The sequence below is a fragment of the Podarcis pityusensis genome (assembly GCF_964106645.2).
Source record: "Podarcis pityusensis genome assembly, chromosome: 8".
In the NCBI taxonomy this organism is placed as follows: Eukaryota; Metazoa; Chordata; class Lepidosauria; order Squamata; family Lacertidae; genus Podarcis; species Podarcis pityusensis.
The window spans coordinates 73,559,669-73,574,546 of NC_138033.1; the positions used below are offsets into that span (position 1 = coordinate 73,559,669).

Here is a 14,878-nt window from a genome sequence, read left to right on the forward strand (position 1 = left end):
CAACTATGGAGACAGAGCGTAGCCATCATAGATAGCAACTACGGAGAACCCTCTCCTCCATGAATGTGTCTAATCCTCTTTTAAAGCCATCACTGTCTCCAGTGGGAGAGTTCCATAGTGGAACTATGTGCTTCTAGAACTACTTATTTTTCTTTGTCCTGGGACTTCCAATATTTGGCTTCCTTGGATGTCCATGAGTTCTAGCGTTATGGAAGAGGGAGAAAACCTTTTCTCTATCCACTTCCTCCATGCCATGCATAATTATTTAAACTTACACCATATCACCACTTACTTGCCTTTTCTCTGTGTTAAAAAGCCCTCTGACAAAGTTGCAGTTCAAAGAGGCCTTTTGCCCATGTCTCAGGTTCTTTTGGGAGTGGGGGCAAGCCACTATTGTATTTTAATATTTGTATTGTATTTTAATATTTTGTTGGAAGCCGCCTAGATTGGCTGGGGAAACCCAGCCAGATGGGCGGAGTATAAATAAATTATTATTATTATTATTATTATTATTATTATTATTGGCAGAGAAAATGTCCAGTTTTGGTTGCTGACCACTGTCATGTAGGAAGTTCTCTTTCTGAAAGTCCCTCAGTATGCTTTCAGGCTGTTGTGATTTCCAAGTGGAATTCAATCACATATCGGCAAATTCAGGTTGTGAAATTATAGCGCATTGAGAGCTCTTGCGCATCAAATCTCCTTCCATAAAATATAGAATTTTTGGGGATAATCGTCGTAACATGTCAGCAGCAGCAACAACAAAAACAATAACTCTAACAGTCTTCCTACCCCGTCTCCTAGACTACTTGGTGTACATAGTTTGAGAAAGTAACACATGTAGTTTAGGACTACGCAGAAGAATTGTAAAAATGTTCATGGTTGCTTTTTCAGTAGAAAACTAAAGCTGGAGAAAAGCTTGTGACCTTTTATTTTTTATTTGCTCTGGCCTAATCCATGCACGTGCACCAGACTGCAAAGAAGTCCATTGGTTTAGCTCTTCCTTCAGCAAGTTTTATGGAGGTCAGTTTTTCTACCATAATGATATTCCAGAGTCTATGGTACCATGCACTGAACTATGATACCACTTTAAACAGTCATAGCTTTCCCCAAAGAATCCTGGGAACTGTTGCTAAGGGTGCTGAGAGTTGCGACAAGGCCCCTCATTGCCCTTACAGAGCTACACAACCCAGAGTTCCCTGGGAAGAGTGATTGTATTGTAGCTCTGTGAGGGGGAATAGCAGCCTAACTCTCAGCACCCTTAACAAACTATAGTTCCCAGGATTCTTTGAGGGAGCAGACATGTATGTTGCAGGTGTGGCTGTCCTCTAAGCTCCCAGCAAACAAATCAGGACGAAGGCTCAATAAAGAGGTCCTTAGGAAGTGGCCATAGCCTGGACGCAGTGGTTCTCAACTTGTGGGTCCCCAGATGTTGTTGGACTACAACTCCCACCATCCCTGAGCTCTGGCCTTGCGAGCTAGGGGTGATGGGAGTTGTAGTTCAACAACATCTGAGGACCCACAGGTTGAGAAAAGCTGGCTCTGGAGTGACAAAACAGCAGCATAAAATTTGCTTGAAATCTGATGCTACCAGAGATTCGAATCGGTGCTTGTGGCTTGAGCTCCTTTCTCAGGCAGTTGTTGATCCTATCCAGTCTCGCTCGCCTCCGACCAAACCGGTTCTACTTCACAGAACTCTGTGACCTGCCCTCTGTATAAATAGCAACACTTCCATCACCCTCCGGGGCCTGAGTTATCTCTCTACACTGGATCGCTATGACCTGTTTGGCAAAAAAACATTGCTGCACCCAATGAGCCCAAGCAGGAGTGGCCGTGGCCTTCCTTACAAATTGTAGGCTGAATTGCACGCTACAGAGTGGCTGGTTTGGTTCTAGAAGCAGCTGTTTGGAGTGGGGGGTGCCTGGCATGATGGAAGATTAAGGCCAAGAATAGGATTCAGTAAGTCGGTGGGTGATGGGAGGCAAGTGGTGGTGGGAGCATCTTCAGCATGAAGCCAAATGGGATTTTGGCTTTCCCCTGCTGGCCACCAAGCTGAAGACAAAAAGGTACATTTTTCAGAAGACACAGGAAGCTGTCTTATACTGATAAGACTCTTTCCTTTAAACATAAAAATAAGTATATCTGGTCCAGGTGGACCCAGTCATTCTTGGAACAGACTCAGATCAGGATCTGGATGTGCTGAGAAAGGCAAGGAGTGCTGAATTAGTGCTTCTGATTCAAGAAAAATGTGTGGTTTTTTGGGGGGGTGTCCCGTGAAGATACTAGCAGTACAGAATAGAGGTTAGCTCAAGGAGGAGTGGAAGCAGCTTATCCTACATAAGAAGCTGCCTTAGTCAGACCATTAGTCCATCTAGCTCAGCATTGTCTACACTGGGTGGCAGCAGCTCTCCAAGGTTTCAAACTGGGTACATTTCCTGGAGATGCCAGAGACTGGAAATGAGATGAAAACTGCTTTGAAGACACTGGTAGCTCAAGAATCAGCAAGGCGGAAGGCATAAAAGACTGTATGTAGCAGCAGAATAGTGGCAGAACTATTAAGTATCTCCAGATTGCATTGCAGGGGGTTGGACTACAGTATATGACTCTTGTGGTCCCTTACAACTCTACAACTCTATGATTCTATACTGCAGAGCCCAAGCACATTTTAGGCTGTGTTTGAGCAGGGCAGGAGAAAAGCCTGTGATAACCAATGCGCTGTAGTGGATAGAGCAGGGGTAGGCAAACTAAGGCCCAGGGGCTGGATGCGGCCCAATTGCCTTCTCAATCCGGCCCGTGGACGTGTTTTTACACGAGTAGAATGTGTCCTTTTATTTAAAATGCATCTCTGGGTTATTTGTGGGGAATAGGAATTCGTTCATTTTTTTTTTCTTTCTTCAAAATATAGTCCAGCCAAAGAAATATTAGATAGATAGATAGATAGATAGATAGATAGATAGATAGATAGATAGATAGTCCGGCCCTCCCACAAGGTCTGAGGGACAGTGGGCAGGCCCATGGCTGAAAAAGGTTGCTGACCCCTGGGATAGTGTGTCGGACAGAGAGATTGCACTGGACAGAGAGACCCCACTCAGCCATGAAGCTCAACTAGGTGTGACCTTTGGACAGTCCCCGTCTCTTAGCCTAGCCCACTTCATAGTGTTGTGAGGATAAAAGAGGGACGGGGGGCGGTGGAGAGAACTATGTGCACCACACCTTGAGATCCCTGGAGGGAAGGCGGGATATAAATGCAACTGATAAGTAAATAAATAAATAAAAATCTGCTTGATTATCACACATATGTCACCGCTTGCAAGTTGGGAAAGCCCTCCTCCCCAAAGCCCCCTCTCAAATGCTCAGGGAGGCAAGAGCTGCACTGTATGCATATTAATATGCAAAGTGTGCCTTCCCTCCTAATTAAATGGAAAATGCTATGATTAAAACTAGTCAGATAGCGCTGAGCGACGGGGCTTTATGCGCTCCACGTGGAAGGCCCACAGGAGCTCACGAGGGGAGGGGAGAACGGTGCCAGCCAGGGAGATTACTGGCAGAACGACTGGAACAGAAATGAAAATCTGCCTGAGGAGTCAGGGAAAAAAAGGAGGAAAGGGGCATACTTGTTTATAGGTAGATTTTAGCTCACAGGGAGTTTAGAAGGTGTAAGGCATGAAGAGGAATGAGATCCCTCCCACCTCAGGATCATATGGTGTGGGGATCCCGGCTGATTCCCACACCAGCAACTAGTCCTCCTGTCTCAAGCACTGCACCTCGTTATTCTGGCCCTGCTAAGCCCAAGGAACTATTGAATATTGCAAGCAGACATCACTTCCCTGACTGAATTTCCCTTTTCACCCTCTCCTCTTAATGCACTGCCACCCTGCTTTGAGGGGCGCACTCACAGTGCCCTGCAAGGCCAGTGCCGCTTTGCAAGACTCACTAGAACGGTGCGGGGCTTGCAGGGTGCCCTAAGCTGCTGCATCCTTCCCACAGCACCCTCCAACTGGAGGGCAGGCAAGACGGACACAACAGGGTAGGGCGTCATGATGCCCTTCCCAAAGAACTACCTCCGAGACAGCCTCCCCAGCTACACCTCTGATCTCAACAGAGACTTTCCCCAAGATGTTCCAACTCTGACCTCAAGATGTTCCAACTCTGATCAGCCTATGCCAACATAGCTGGCTACTCGCCATCTTAATTTGCCCAGAGGCATTCAAAATTATAAATCAGCTTGTGTAAATGTATCCTGTATCAGAAAATTCTGATGAAAATGAGAGCGGAAACTGATGATCTTCATCTGTTCTTCCCATGTCCAGAACAAAAATCAGTTCAACAAATATGACAGATATACACTATTGTTGTTGCTTTCTTGTCCTCAAATGATACCTGATTTATTACACTGCCCCCCCCCCAAAAAAATATTTGCATGCGGTATCCTTTATATTAAAACGTGTGGGGTGGAATAATGTTACAACAATGTAATTACATAACTTAAGCTATCAATTTCATAAATTATATAGCTTTGTGATACTGGACAGCAAGACGAATAACTTTGGCGTAAGATGAACCACAGTGTAATGGAACATCTTTGCCCTCTTTCATCTCTAGCTGTGCCCCAAATACTTTAAGGACCTAGGAAAGATAAGGAGGCAAGCAGGGCTGTCGGGAACCTGATTGCCAACCCCTCGGTGCTTGGAGGACTTTGCTCGTATTGTTTTTAAAATGATTTCAAATACTTTTAAAATGATTTTTTAAAAACAACAACAACCCAGGTTTCTTTAAACACATATACGTGGATAAGCCCTTCTTTGTAACAAGGGGGAGAAGATCAGCAGAGGACTCAGCCACCATGGGCAACTCCTAGTTAAGTTGAGGAGGAAGCTGGAAAGAGGGGAGGGGGGAACTAATTAATAGTTGGCTGGAAGCCTCCCTCCTGCTTCCCAAAGGTGTTCGGGGGGGTGTCACCCTAAGCCCAACTTGAAGCTTCCCTCGCACCCACCCTCAGTCCTATCACACTTGCACAATGCTGCCGTAGGTCATTAATCTGGACCCAAACACACACAAACATACACCTTCCCACAGTGTCGCTGCAAGAGCTTGCACTCTGTCTTGGGGCCACGCTGCCTGCCTTGCATTTAATTAGCTCAGAATCCTTGCATTTCTGTTGCTATGGGTTTCCTCCCAGAAGAGTATGCTCTTTTTTCCTCCCCCCCACCTCCCTCCCTCCCTCGCCATGTCTGCAGAAGTCCCACCAGCATTAAACACTTAAGTTTCTTATTGGAGAGCCGGCAACCGTTCCAATCCAAAGAATCCCAGCTATGTATGCGGACGCCACAACACCTGGCCTGCGTAAAAAGTTATGCACTAGCTTCAGCAAGGGGGATATGTCGGTGGTAAAAACACATGGGATTGCACATGGACGGCAAGGGATTCAGCGGCAAGTCACCATCTCCTTTTGCACACCTGGTGCAGCTCATGCGCAGGCAATTTTTGACAGGGTTTTAGGAAGCTGCCCTTATACTGAGCCAGACCACTGGTTCATCTAGCCCAGTATCATTGACACTGACTGGCAGCAGCTCTCCAGGGTTTCAAACAGACATTCCCAGCCCGACCTGGAGATGCTGGGAGTTGAACCCAGGACATTCTATGTGCAGAACATATGCTCTACCACTAAACTACAGAACTTCCATTCTCTTTCATCCAGCTAAATATGATGGGTAGGGTTTTACATAGACTAACTCTCGGAAATCGGCTTGCTACCCAAATGTGCTAAATTTCCCAAAGACTTCCCAAAAATTCCCTCCCCCCAATTGTCAGCAACTGGTGTTCATTCACAGGCATACTGCCTCCAACAGTGGAGGGAAAATGTAGCTATCATGGCTAGAAGCCACTGATAGCTATTTCTGCCATGAATTTGTCCAGTTCTCTTTTGAAGCCATCCAAGTTGGTGGCCATCACTTCCTCTTGTGGGAGCAAATTCTACTTGAATCCATTTGAAAGTAATATATTCACTTTGCAGAATTCCTCCCAGCTTATGGAGGCTTTTGTGAGGTGTGGAATTATACATAGAAATTGGAAGCTGATCCATTAGCACTCCTTCCTTCACTTTTGCAGTGGCTGCAGGAAAATAATAATAATAATAATAATAATAATAATAATAATAATAATAATATCCCCCTCCTCCGGCCCAATCCTGCCTCATAATTTCTTCAGTGTTGCAAGTGTGGCCACCTCTGCTGCCTCCACTGCACCAGCCCTAATTCAGAATTTCCCACGTTCTATAAGTTTATGTTTGACATTAATGTTATTTAAACATCTCCTTATTTCTTCCCCCTCTTTCTCCCCCTTACAAATTTCATGCCTAGGCTTCTCTTTCTCTCTCTCTCTCCCTCAGTCTCTTTCTATTTTTTTTTTTAAGCGATAGTTTATGAAGAAAAGCTGACTCTACCTCCGCTTCGTCTCCTGGAACAGCTCCGACGAATAAAAAACCCACCTCGTCGGAGACAGTTTTATTCTGTTGATCGGAAGACTGCCAGCCCAATTTATGATGGAACATAAGATCTCCAAATCTGAATTTATGCCTCGCAGCATAACGACAGGTCAACGAGATTAAAAGTATGTTCATGAGAGAGCTGTAAGGCAATTTGGGTTTCACGGTTGTGTGGTGATTGGGCATTCAGTCTGAAAAGAAGAATAAAAAGGGATGGGGGGGGGAAGAAAAAAATCCCAACCAGCTTTAATAAAAAACTTACAGTTCTTGGGAACATAATTCATTACTGTAGCCTTGTAGTCTCCTTTACAAACACCCCTATACCACCACCATTAAGAGGACCAGACACACACCCCGTAATTTTGGAAGAAGCGACGGAGGAGATAATGGCAGCAGTAATAAATAGCATGAATTAACAGCATAAATGCAGCCTTGTCAAATGGTCCTGACAGCGCAACTGAAAGGGGGGGTGGCGGAAACTGGGGAGCTCCATCCCTCAAAATCAGGAAAATCTGCTTCTGCTCAAGTCCCATCAGCTTCTCCAAGGGAAAAAAAGGTAAGGCAAAATCATGGATGGAGCCAGAACACCTAAGCCAGTAAAAGGAAATGTTCCTGGCATGGTTGAGAAAGACTGCCCCCCCACCAGTGGCTCCCAGTAACCTAAGAGTATGTGGTTGGACATTACAACGCCATACCAGAAGGCACCTGATTTTTCTCGAGTGGAAAGGAAGGCTAGTGGGACACAGCATCTGCCTTGCATGCAGAAGGTCTCGGCTTCGTTCTCTGGCATTTTAGGATCCCCTGCCTGAAATTCTGGAGAGTCGCTGCCAGTCAGTGCAGACAACATTGAGCAAGATGCCATTTTAACATTGTGTTTTTATTGCTGTAACCCACCCTGGGAAGTTAGGGTGAAGGGCGGAAGGAGGAGAAGGAGGCTAAGAATGTAAGAAAAGATCTGTAGCTGGATCAGGCCAAAGGCTCATCTAGTTCATCATCCTGCTCTCACACTGACCAAGCACTGCTGAGAGTACTATGTGCCCATTAAACATGTGAACAAGTGTTGCGGGTGGGTGGGTGTCTGCACATTCACTGACGGAGGAATGGGGTGCGGTGGGGGCGGACCGCCCCGGGTGCCATCAATGAGGGGGTGACAAAATGAAACTCAGTGCTGCCTGTGGAACCGAGCAGGGCTGAGTTGCATTGTGACGTGTCCCCTTCCCAGCAATCAGCCAGGCTCTCTCTGCCCGTCCCGTCCATGTCCCATCCTTGGAGGGACCCTGCCTTGCCTCGTGAGCAGCAGCACAGCTTTGAGTCCAGCCATGTGCGCGCGCACACACACACAGAGGGGGTGACATTTGGCGCAGTGCCCACCCACGACTCCCAAGCTTACCCCAAGCCATCGGGGGAAGGCAGGGAGCTGCGCCGCTTTGCCGGCAGCCTTCCCCCCTTCCCCCTTCCTTTTGACAGCTCAGGGGAGGCTTGGGAGTCGTGGGCGGGTGGCGCACCATTGCCCCCCACACTCCCAGGCTGCTGGAGGAGGGCAGGGCATGGCTTTGATGGGGGTGGAAGGAGGAAGGGGGAGAAGACGGGATCTACATCAGATTGCTGCCTGCGCGGCTTTCTTTGACGGGGGTGGAGGGAGGAAGGGGGATTTCAATGTGGGGGGGTTGACAAAAAAATTTTCACACTGGGTACCACCTGACCTTGCTACGCCACTGTGCACATTAAGAAATTTCAAGCACTACCAGGCTGTCACTGTTTTCTAGTGGGATTCACTCACACACCAAAAGTCAGGTTGAGCAAAAAAAGTTCACGTGGAGCGCTTGCACTACAAGCCTGCTGCCGGACTGTTCTCCCCAACTGACCTATTTTTTTTAAAAAAGAAGCTACAGGGAAATGCGCTGAAAAGTGTAGGATAACACACTTGCTTGACGCAACCTTGTCTAACCTCCCCACAGACAAATCAGAATGAATGTTCCATGAGCAGCTGACGTCATCTAGCCTCCTCCCAAGCCTTTTGCAAATAAATTAGGATGAATTCTCAATGAACAGTTTGTCTGGAAGCCACCGCCGTCACCAGAAGGACCACAGCTCAGCTAATTTAAAATAATGAAGTATGGTGAAAGCTCTAATTGGCCGCTAGCACGCTAGCCTTTGGCGAGTAAGAATCACCTCCAGGCAATCTGGCTTTAAGGATCAAGAGAGCTGGGTTTTCCCCCAACCCCTTCAAACTGTTGACACACTTCAAAAAACTATTGTGCACAGTGTGCAGCTGGCCAACCATATGCAAATCATCATTATGTATCTTTATTATCATTATTACATTTACATATATGAGAATGGCAGGACTTTGGGGTCAGGGAGTCTGATATGAAGGGAGGACTAAGTCCCAATATAAGACTTGCTTCCTGATCCAGTCCAAGAGGGTTTGAACTTGATGGGAACTTCATAATAACTGATCTCATACAACTGATCACCACACATCTCTACAGGGCTTTTCAGCATATGTTGTCTTTCGCAAACTTCAGTCTGCTTTCTTTTTTTTTAATCACACTTTTTGAAACAATGTGCAAACTGAAATGCAGCTATTCTTTGAAATATGCATGACTCTGGATTTCTCACTGTAGTTCCCCTACCAAATAATCTGTACAAAAATGTGTATATCAGGGAAATGTGTGCATAGCAGAGCATATATTAGTGAAAATAATCAACTATTATATTCGAAGAAATTAGTACTATAATGCTGATGAATTTTCATGAGAACTTTAAAAACAAAAACAAAAAACCCCCAATGCTAACTGATGTGGGGAACTCAACTGAAGATTTGAAAAATGAGAAAATAAGAGAAACTGAAATTGAGATTTGGCCATCTATATCCTCACACACATCCCAAAATACTCCCTGCACTCAGCACACTTCAGAGCTCTCCCTCTTACACTGATGGGAAACTAAGGTTAAAGGAGGACTGAGAAGTCACCTAGGGCTGCATTGAAGTCCTACTTAGTAGAGACCCATTGAAAGAAACAAATCTCAGTTATGTCCTTTAATTTCAACGGGTTTACTCTGAGTAGGACTAGCACTGCCTACAACCCCATTGAGTAAATGGCTGAGCCAAGTCTTCAACCCTGGTGCCCCAAAGACAACTCTGTAACCCCTGAACAAGTTTTCTGATTCTTTGTCCCCAAATCTGAAGAGAACCAGGGTGGTGCAGCGGTTAGTGCTTCAGACTAGGGCCTGGGAGACCAGGGTTCAAATCACCACGCGGACATGTAGTTCACTAGGTATGACCTTGGGCCAGTCACTGCCTCTCAGCCTAACCTACTTCACAGGGTTGTTGTAAGGATGGGGAGGAAGAAAACAACTTGTACAACCTTAAGCTCTTTGGAGGAAAGGTGGGCATACACACACACACACACACACACACACACACACACACACACCTGTGTACATTCACAGAGAACACCCTTCAGCCAATTCTTGTTTGCAGTCAAGCAACCAGGGTGGTTCTACATGGGTGTTTATTGCACAATCATGCTGATGATAATGTATGCAGGTTCCTTGCGGCATCCAGACGGCATCATTGTCGTCAAAACACTAACCGGTTTTACCCCCTTCCCCCCAAAAGAAGATTTAATCCAGATTTACCTTTTCCGGGGGAAATCCAATAAATAAAAAAAGCCTGTTGCCAATCAACTGTTTGCAATATCTCCATGACCCGTTTGGAAGTTAATCTGCCATCTGGAAGCCATCTAATTCCTAATTCAGAGCTCTGAACAGCACTGGATATGGAGGAAGCCTGTGACAGATAGGGGTAAACCCTGCAGAAAACTCATTGGTTTCCCCATCTTTGGAGCGTGTTACGCTGCTCTTTAATCTCTTCTCTCTTTCCTTGGTGGGTGGGTGGGGGGAAGCTTTGCATGCAGGAACATAATGTATTGCCAGCAAGGATGAAACAGGGGCTCCACCATAAATCTGAACAAAGATGTCAGCTCTCAGATCTATTCTCAGATTGTCCAGCCTGGAAGTGACAATCTCCAAGGGAACTTGGCCCCAGCTTCCCAACCCAGTTTCCTGCTGATGCTAAAAATCCATCTTGACTTTAAGAAGGTGGCTTGCAGAAATTTCAAAGGCAATGTCTGGATACTATACCCTTGAATGCTGTGGCCTCCTAATATACATACATATATATATTCACATGTGCATACACAATCAGTGCAGGGACCTCATTTGTAGCAGTCTTTACAACTGAGTTGTATCCAATGCTAGTCCTACCTAAAGCAGACCCACTGAAATTAGTAGCCATGGCTAACTTAGGCACATTGATTGCAGTGCCTCTACTCTTGAGAGACTTAACTGGGTGCAACCTCCTGGGTGCACTCGGGCTAGATATGGTGGATCTACATGGAAAAGAGTTCCATAAATCCATCCAGAGGATATTTTGCTAGTTCAGGCATCCCCAATATGGTGCCCAGGGGCAACATGGTGCCCTCAGAAACCATAACCCAAGTATCCACTAAGACCCCCTGTTCAAATCAATGTCTTTCTTTCTTTCTTGGTTTTTTATTTTTTGTTTTTTTATTTGGTTTGGAGAGAGTTAGCTGTTTGGGTATTTTCCCCCTGACTGTCTTTTATTTTGTGTATGTGCGTGTGTAATGTTTTGCCTGTTCTGATCATCACCAAGCTTTCATCTGTGGAATAGGTATTTTGGGGTGAGCACAACAGTTCCTTTGACTTCCAAGTGCGCCCCCCAGGGGTGACCCCTGTTGTTGCAACCTTCTTTGAAGATTTAAATCACCAGTGCATTCTAGCTGCAGAAAATGAATATTTGGTATATCCCAATACATTATGATGCTTCTCTCCTGGTTGAATATATTAATAAAACGCTAGAAGCAGGTAAGAATACCAGTCCATTTTTGTTTCTTCCAGTTTCTCATTTTCCCAACCTTCCACATAAAAAAAAGGCTTATCAGCTCTTCATCAGCACTTTTGTGTGAATTTGTCCTACTATATGTCTTCTTTGCAAAGCAATTTCATTTAACAGAATGCATTTTTGCATGTAATTTTCAAACATATATGGATTTTAAAGACCCATGTGTATTCATTTTTGGACACCTCATGCAGAGGGATAACTGCACTGAAAATTTCAGAGAAGTGCAAATTGTAAAAGACGCCTGTGTTTTCAATTAACGTATTGTTTCAAAAAGTGCAAATTTGGTGGGTTCATCTTTAAATGTGAACTGAATCAAGTTTGTCAACCCATCCCTAGATGCAGCTGGATGGTCTTAGCAGAAGAGCAGATTCACATTGGCAGAAAGCTGTTCCTGTTTGTATAAAAGGAGAAGTCTAATATTATGTCAAAAGGCAGCCAGCTCCCAAATCCAGGTTCCCTGCCGCAGCCCTGCCGTAGGGCAGAAACTGGGGCAGTGCTTGTTTATTGAGCAAACAGGCCTCTGACAGGCAGTGAGATAACCAGGATATGCCTGCTCCATCTTTGTTTAATCTGCACTGTTGTCAGGCAGGGCGGCGGGCCAGTAAAAGTTTCCCCCTTTTTTGCTGCGGGCTCCAGGGGCGGACCAGCTTCAGAATTTATACAAATAAAGGGAAGAAACTCAAGAAGTGCCGGCAGCACCGATCTGATTACAGAGTCATTTATTTTCTGGTCGTTAATAATTTGTGCAATAAAGGATTGCGTGCCTTTCTGAGTTAGTAGGAGTTATTGGCACAAATTTCCCCTCCGCGCCGGTGTGAGGCTGTGCTTGGAACATAAATTATTAGTTTCTTATCGCTCTCCTCTTCATTTTTCATGCTGCCACGGCTGAATCGCCAGAAGCCAGCCCCCGAGTCTTGCTCTTATATTATGCTGCAGGGGCGAAGGCAGCAGACACGGTTATTTTGCCTTTAATTATACAACCGTCTTGCAAACCAACCCTTCCCCAGCCTTGGCGACTAAGGTGCTCGCAGTCTGTTGTTTGTGTGTATGCGGCGGCCTGCGAGGAGAGAGAGAGAGAGAACGCCAGGTATTCCACCATGCCGCCATGCTAACAAACATGTTCTTTGCTGACAGAAGTCGGGATGACAAAATGACAGCCATCCACCACCCCTGCCAAGTTCTGACAAGATATCCATCTGGAAGACGAGCAAGATGGTTGCATATGTTTCTCAGCAAGCCACCCTCATCGATAGCTTTGCGGGGCGGGTGCCTGGGACAGATTACAAATGCTGGCACGCAAGCCTTGTGTATTGTTATTATCTGTGGCACTCGTAAAACAATATGGCACCAGCGAAGGGAGGCTGGTGATGGCCAATTAGGTCACAGTATGGTTCAGGGCCAGAAGACTAGAAAAACAGGGAGCTGCCTTATATCATTGGTCTATCTAGTTCTCTGGGGTCTCAGGAAGGGGTCTCTCCCAACTCTACAGTCCTTCCCCTAATATTCAAGAACATCAAGATTCAGGCTTGATTAAAAAAAAAAAAAGAGGACTTATTCACATGGCACATAGTTAAACTATGGAATTCCTTCCTACAGGAGGTAGTGATGGTCCCAAACCCAGATGGTTTCAAAAGAGGATAAGAGAAATTCATGGAGAAGGCTATCAATGGCAACTAGCCACAATGGCTCTGTTCTACATCCCCTGTCACACCTCTGAATACATACACAGGTGGGCAAAGTGCTGTTGTGCTCAAGTGCAGCTTGCAGGTGTCCACAAGTAACCTGTAAGAACAAGATGCTGGATGGGCCATCGACTTGATCCAGCAGAGTTCTTTTTTATGTTCTTATGGGAAGTTGCGTTAGAACATTTGTCCATATGGTTCATTGTTTACACTCACTGGCAGCAGATCTCCAGGGTTTCAGACAGAGCATCTTTCTCAGCCCTACCTGGAGATGAAAGGGATTGAGCCTGGGGCCTCCTGTGGAAATGGAACAGACTTGTATGAAACAGACACAAATTGGGAATAGACTGGTCCATCCAGCACAGCCAGGAAATGCCAGTGCTGGAACCAGGGACACTTGGCTCTGCGTATAGCTATCCCATCTGATAGATCACTGGAACTGTGTTCTGCAGCATCTTCCTGGGCTCTGAAGTGTTTTCAGGCTGTGGACTGGCCCTGTGCAGCTGAGCTGTCATCGGGCCCTTCCAGGCAGGAAAAGCTGCAGAAGGCTTCCTCTTCAAGCCGATTCTTTTCCTGGCTCTGCTGCTTTCTGAGCATCTCTCAGCTCCGATTCTCAGCTTTGTTGTTCAGATCAGTACCTTGGCTCACCTTCCTAGCTTGATTCCCTATTCAAATCCCCTGGCACAACTCCTAGCTTAGAGGTTGCCAGTGTGGTGCCCATGGGCACCAATGTGCCTGCCTCCTCTGGCTCCTTTAAATGGCTTCAGTAAATATTTATTTTGTGTTATATCACGCCTTTCACAGCAGCCATTTTGTGATCTGCCACAAACCCATAGCAACCACTTTGTGGCTCAAACCCACAGCATTTTCTCCGAATTCGAAACACACGCCCTAGCTCAAAAAAGCTGACTCCCTGTATAGTTTCTGACTCTCAGTTCCCTCCTGACATCTGCCTATGGCTCAGCCCTGGCAGTCACCCCTGAGTGGGGCGGGGGGCGGGGCGGGAATCTTTTCCATCATGCGGGCCACATTCCCTTCTTGGCAACTTTCTGGGGGCCACATGACAGCGATGGCCAGGGTCAGACACAAAGGTGGGTGGAGCAATAAATGCTCATTTCACCTTAGGCTAGTTTCTACACACACTGACACAGTCTTCTCTATCCTCTATCCAGGCGAGCAAAGAGTCATTCCTAGAATTCAGGAACACACTTCCAGCCAAGGAAAAACACTCAAGGAGGGTGTGGCCTTCAGAGAGGGGTGTGGCTGATGAATGGCCGTGGCCTGGGAAGAGTCCCAAGTTGCCAAGCCAAGTGGCCTAGAGAGCTGCAAGAGGAAGAGAGACAGTTATCTAGGCAGACCATGGAGAATGAAGCATTAAAAAATACATATGAAGGCTCCCACAGGCATTTTTACTCTGTTTTATAAAATACACTTTCGCACCAATATGGGACAGCATGAAGCAGCCCCAGTGAGGCCTGCTTCTCATCAGTAATGTGCTCAGAGCCCTCCCTGCTACGCCGTGAATGTTTATATGTGAGGCAAGCAACATATTCTCTCCTGTTATGGGCGGGGGGGAGGCAGAGCAGGAGAGAGAAAGTGGGACTGGAACACTCGGTGGAGCAATATGTCAATTCAAGATTGATGACTCAGCGCTTGGTCTGTTCCCCGGCAATTATGCAACACGGTAGGTGAGTCACTGATCTTTCCAAACTGGTGCTGGCATCCACCATGCAGCACCTACGGCGTCCGAGTGTCGAATATTTACACTGCTTTGCAAAGGAAGGG

At 46.2% G+C, this 14,878-nt stretch overlaps 1 protein-coding gene and 1 long non-coding RNA gene across 3 annotated transcripts in view; one reads left to right on the top strand and one right to left on the bottom strand.

Annotated features, from left to right (window-relative positions):
- The window catches only part of SAMD11 (sterile alpha motif domain containing 11), a 297,706-nt gene that overhangs the window by 163,153 nt on the left and 119,675 nt on the right, over positions 1 to 14,878 (bottom strand). The gene's annotated exons all lie outside the window — the stretch shown is intronic.
- LOC308482823 lies at positions 1,696 to 6,620 on the top strand. The gene is made up of 2 exons (XR_013989427.1): positions 1,696 to 1,956; positions 6,357 to 6,620. It is a non-coding gene; the product is annotated as an uncharacterized lncRNA (long non-coding RNA).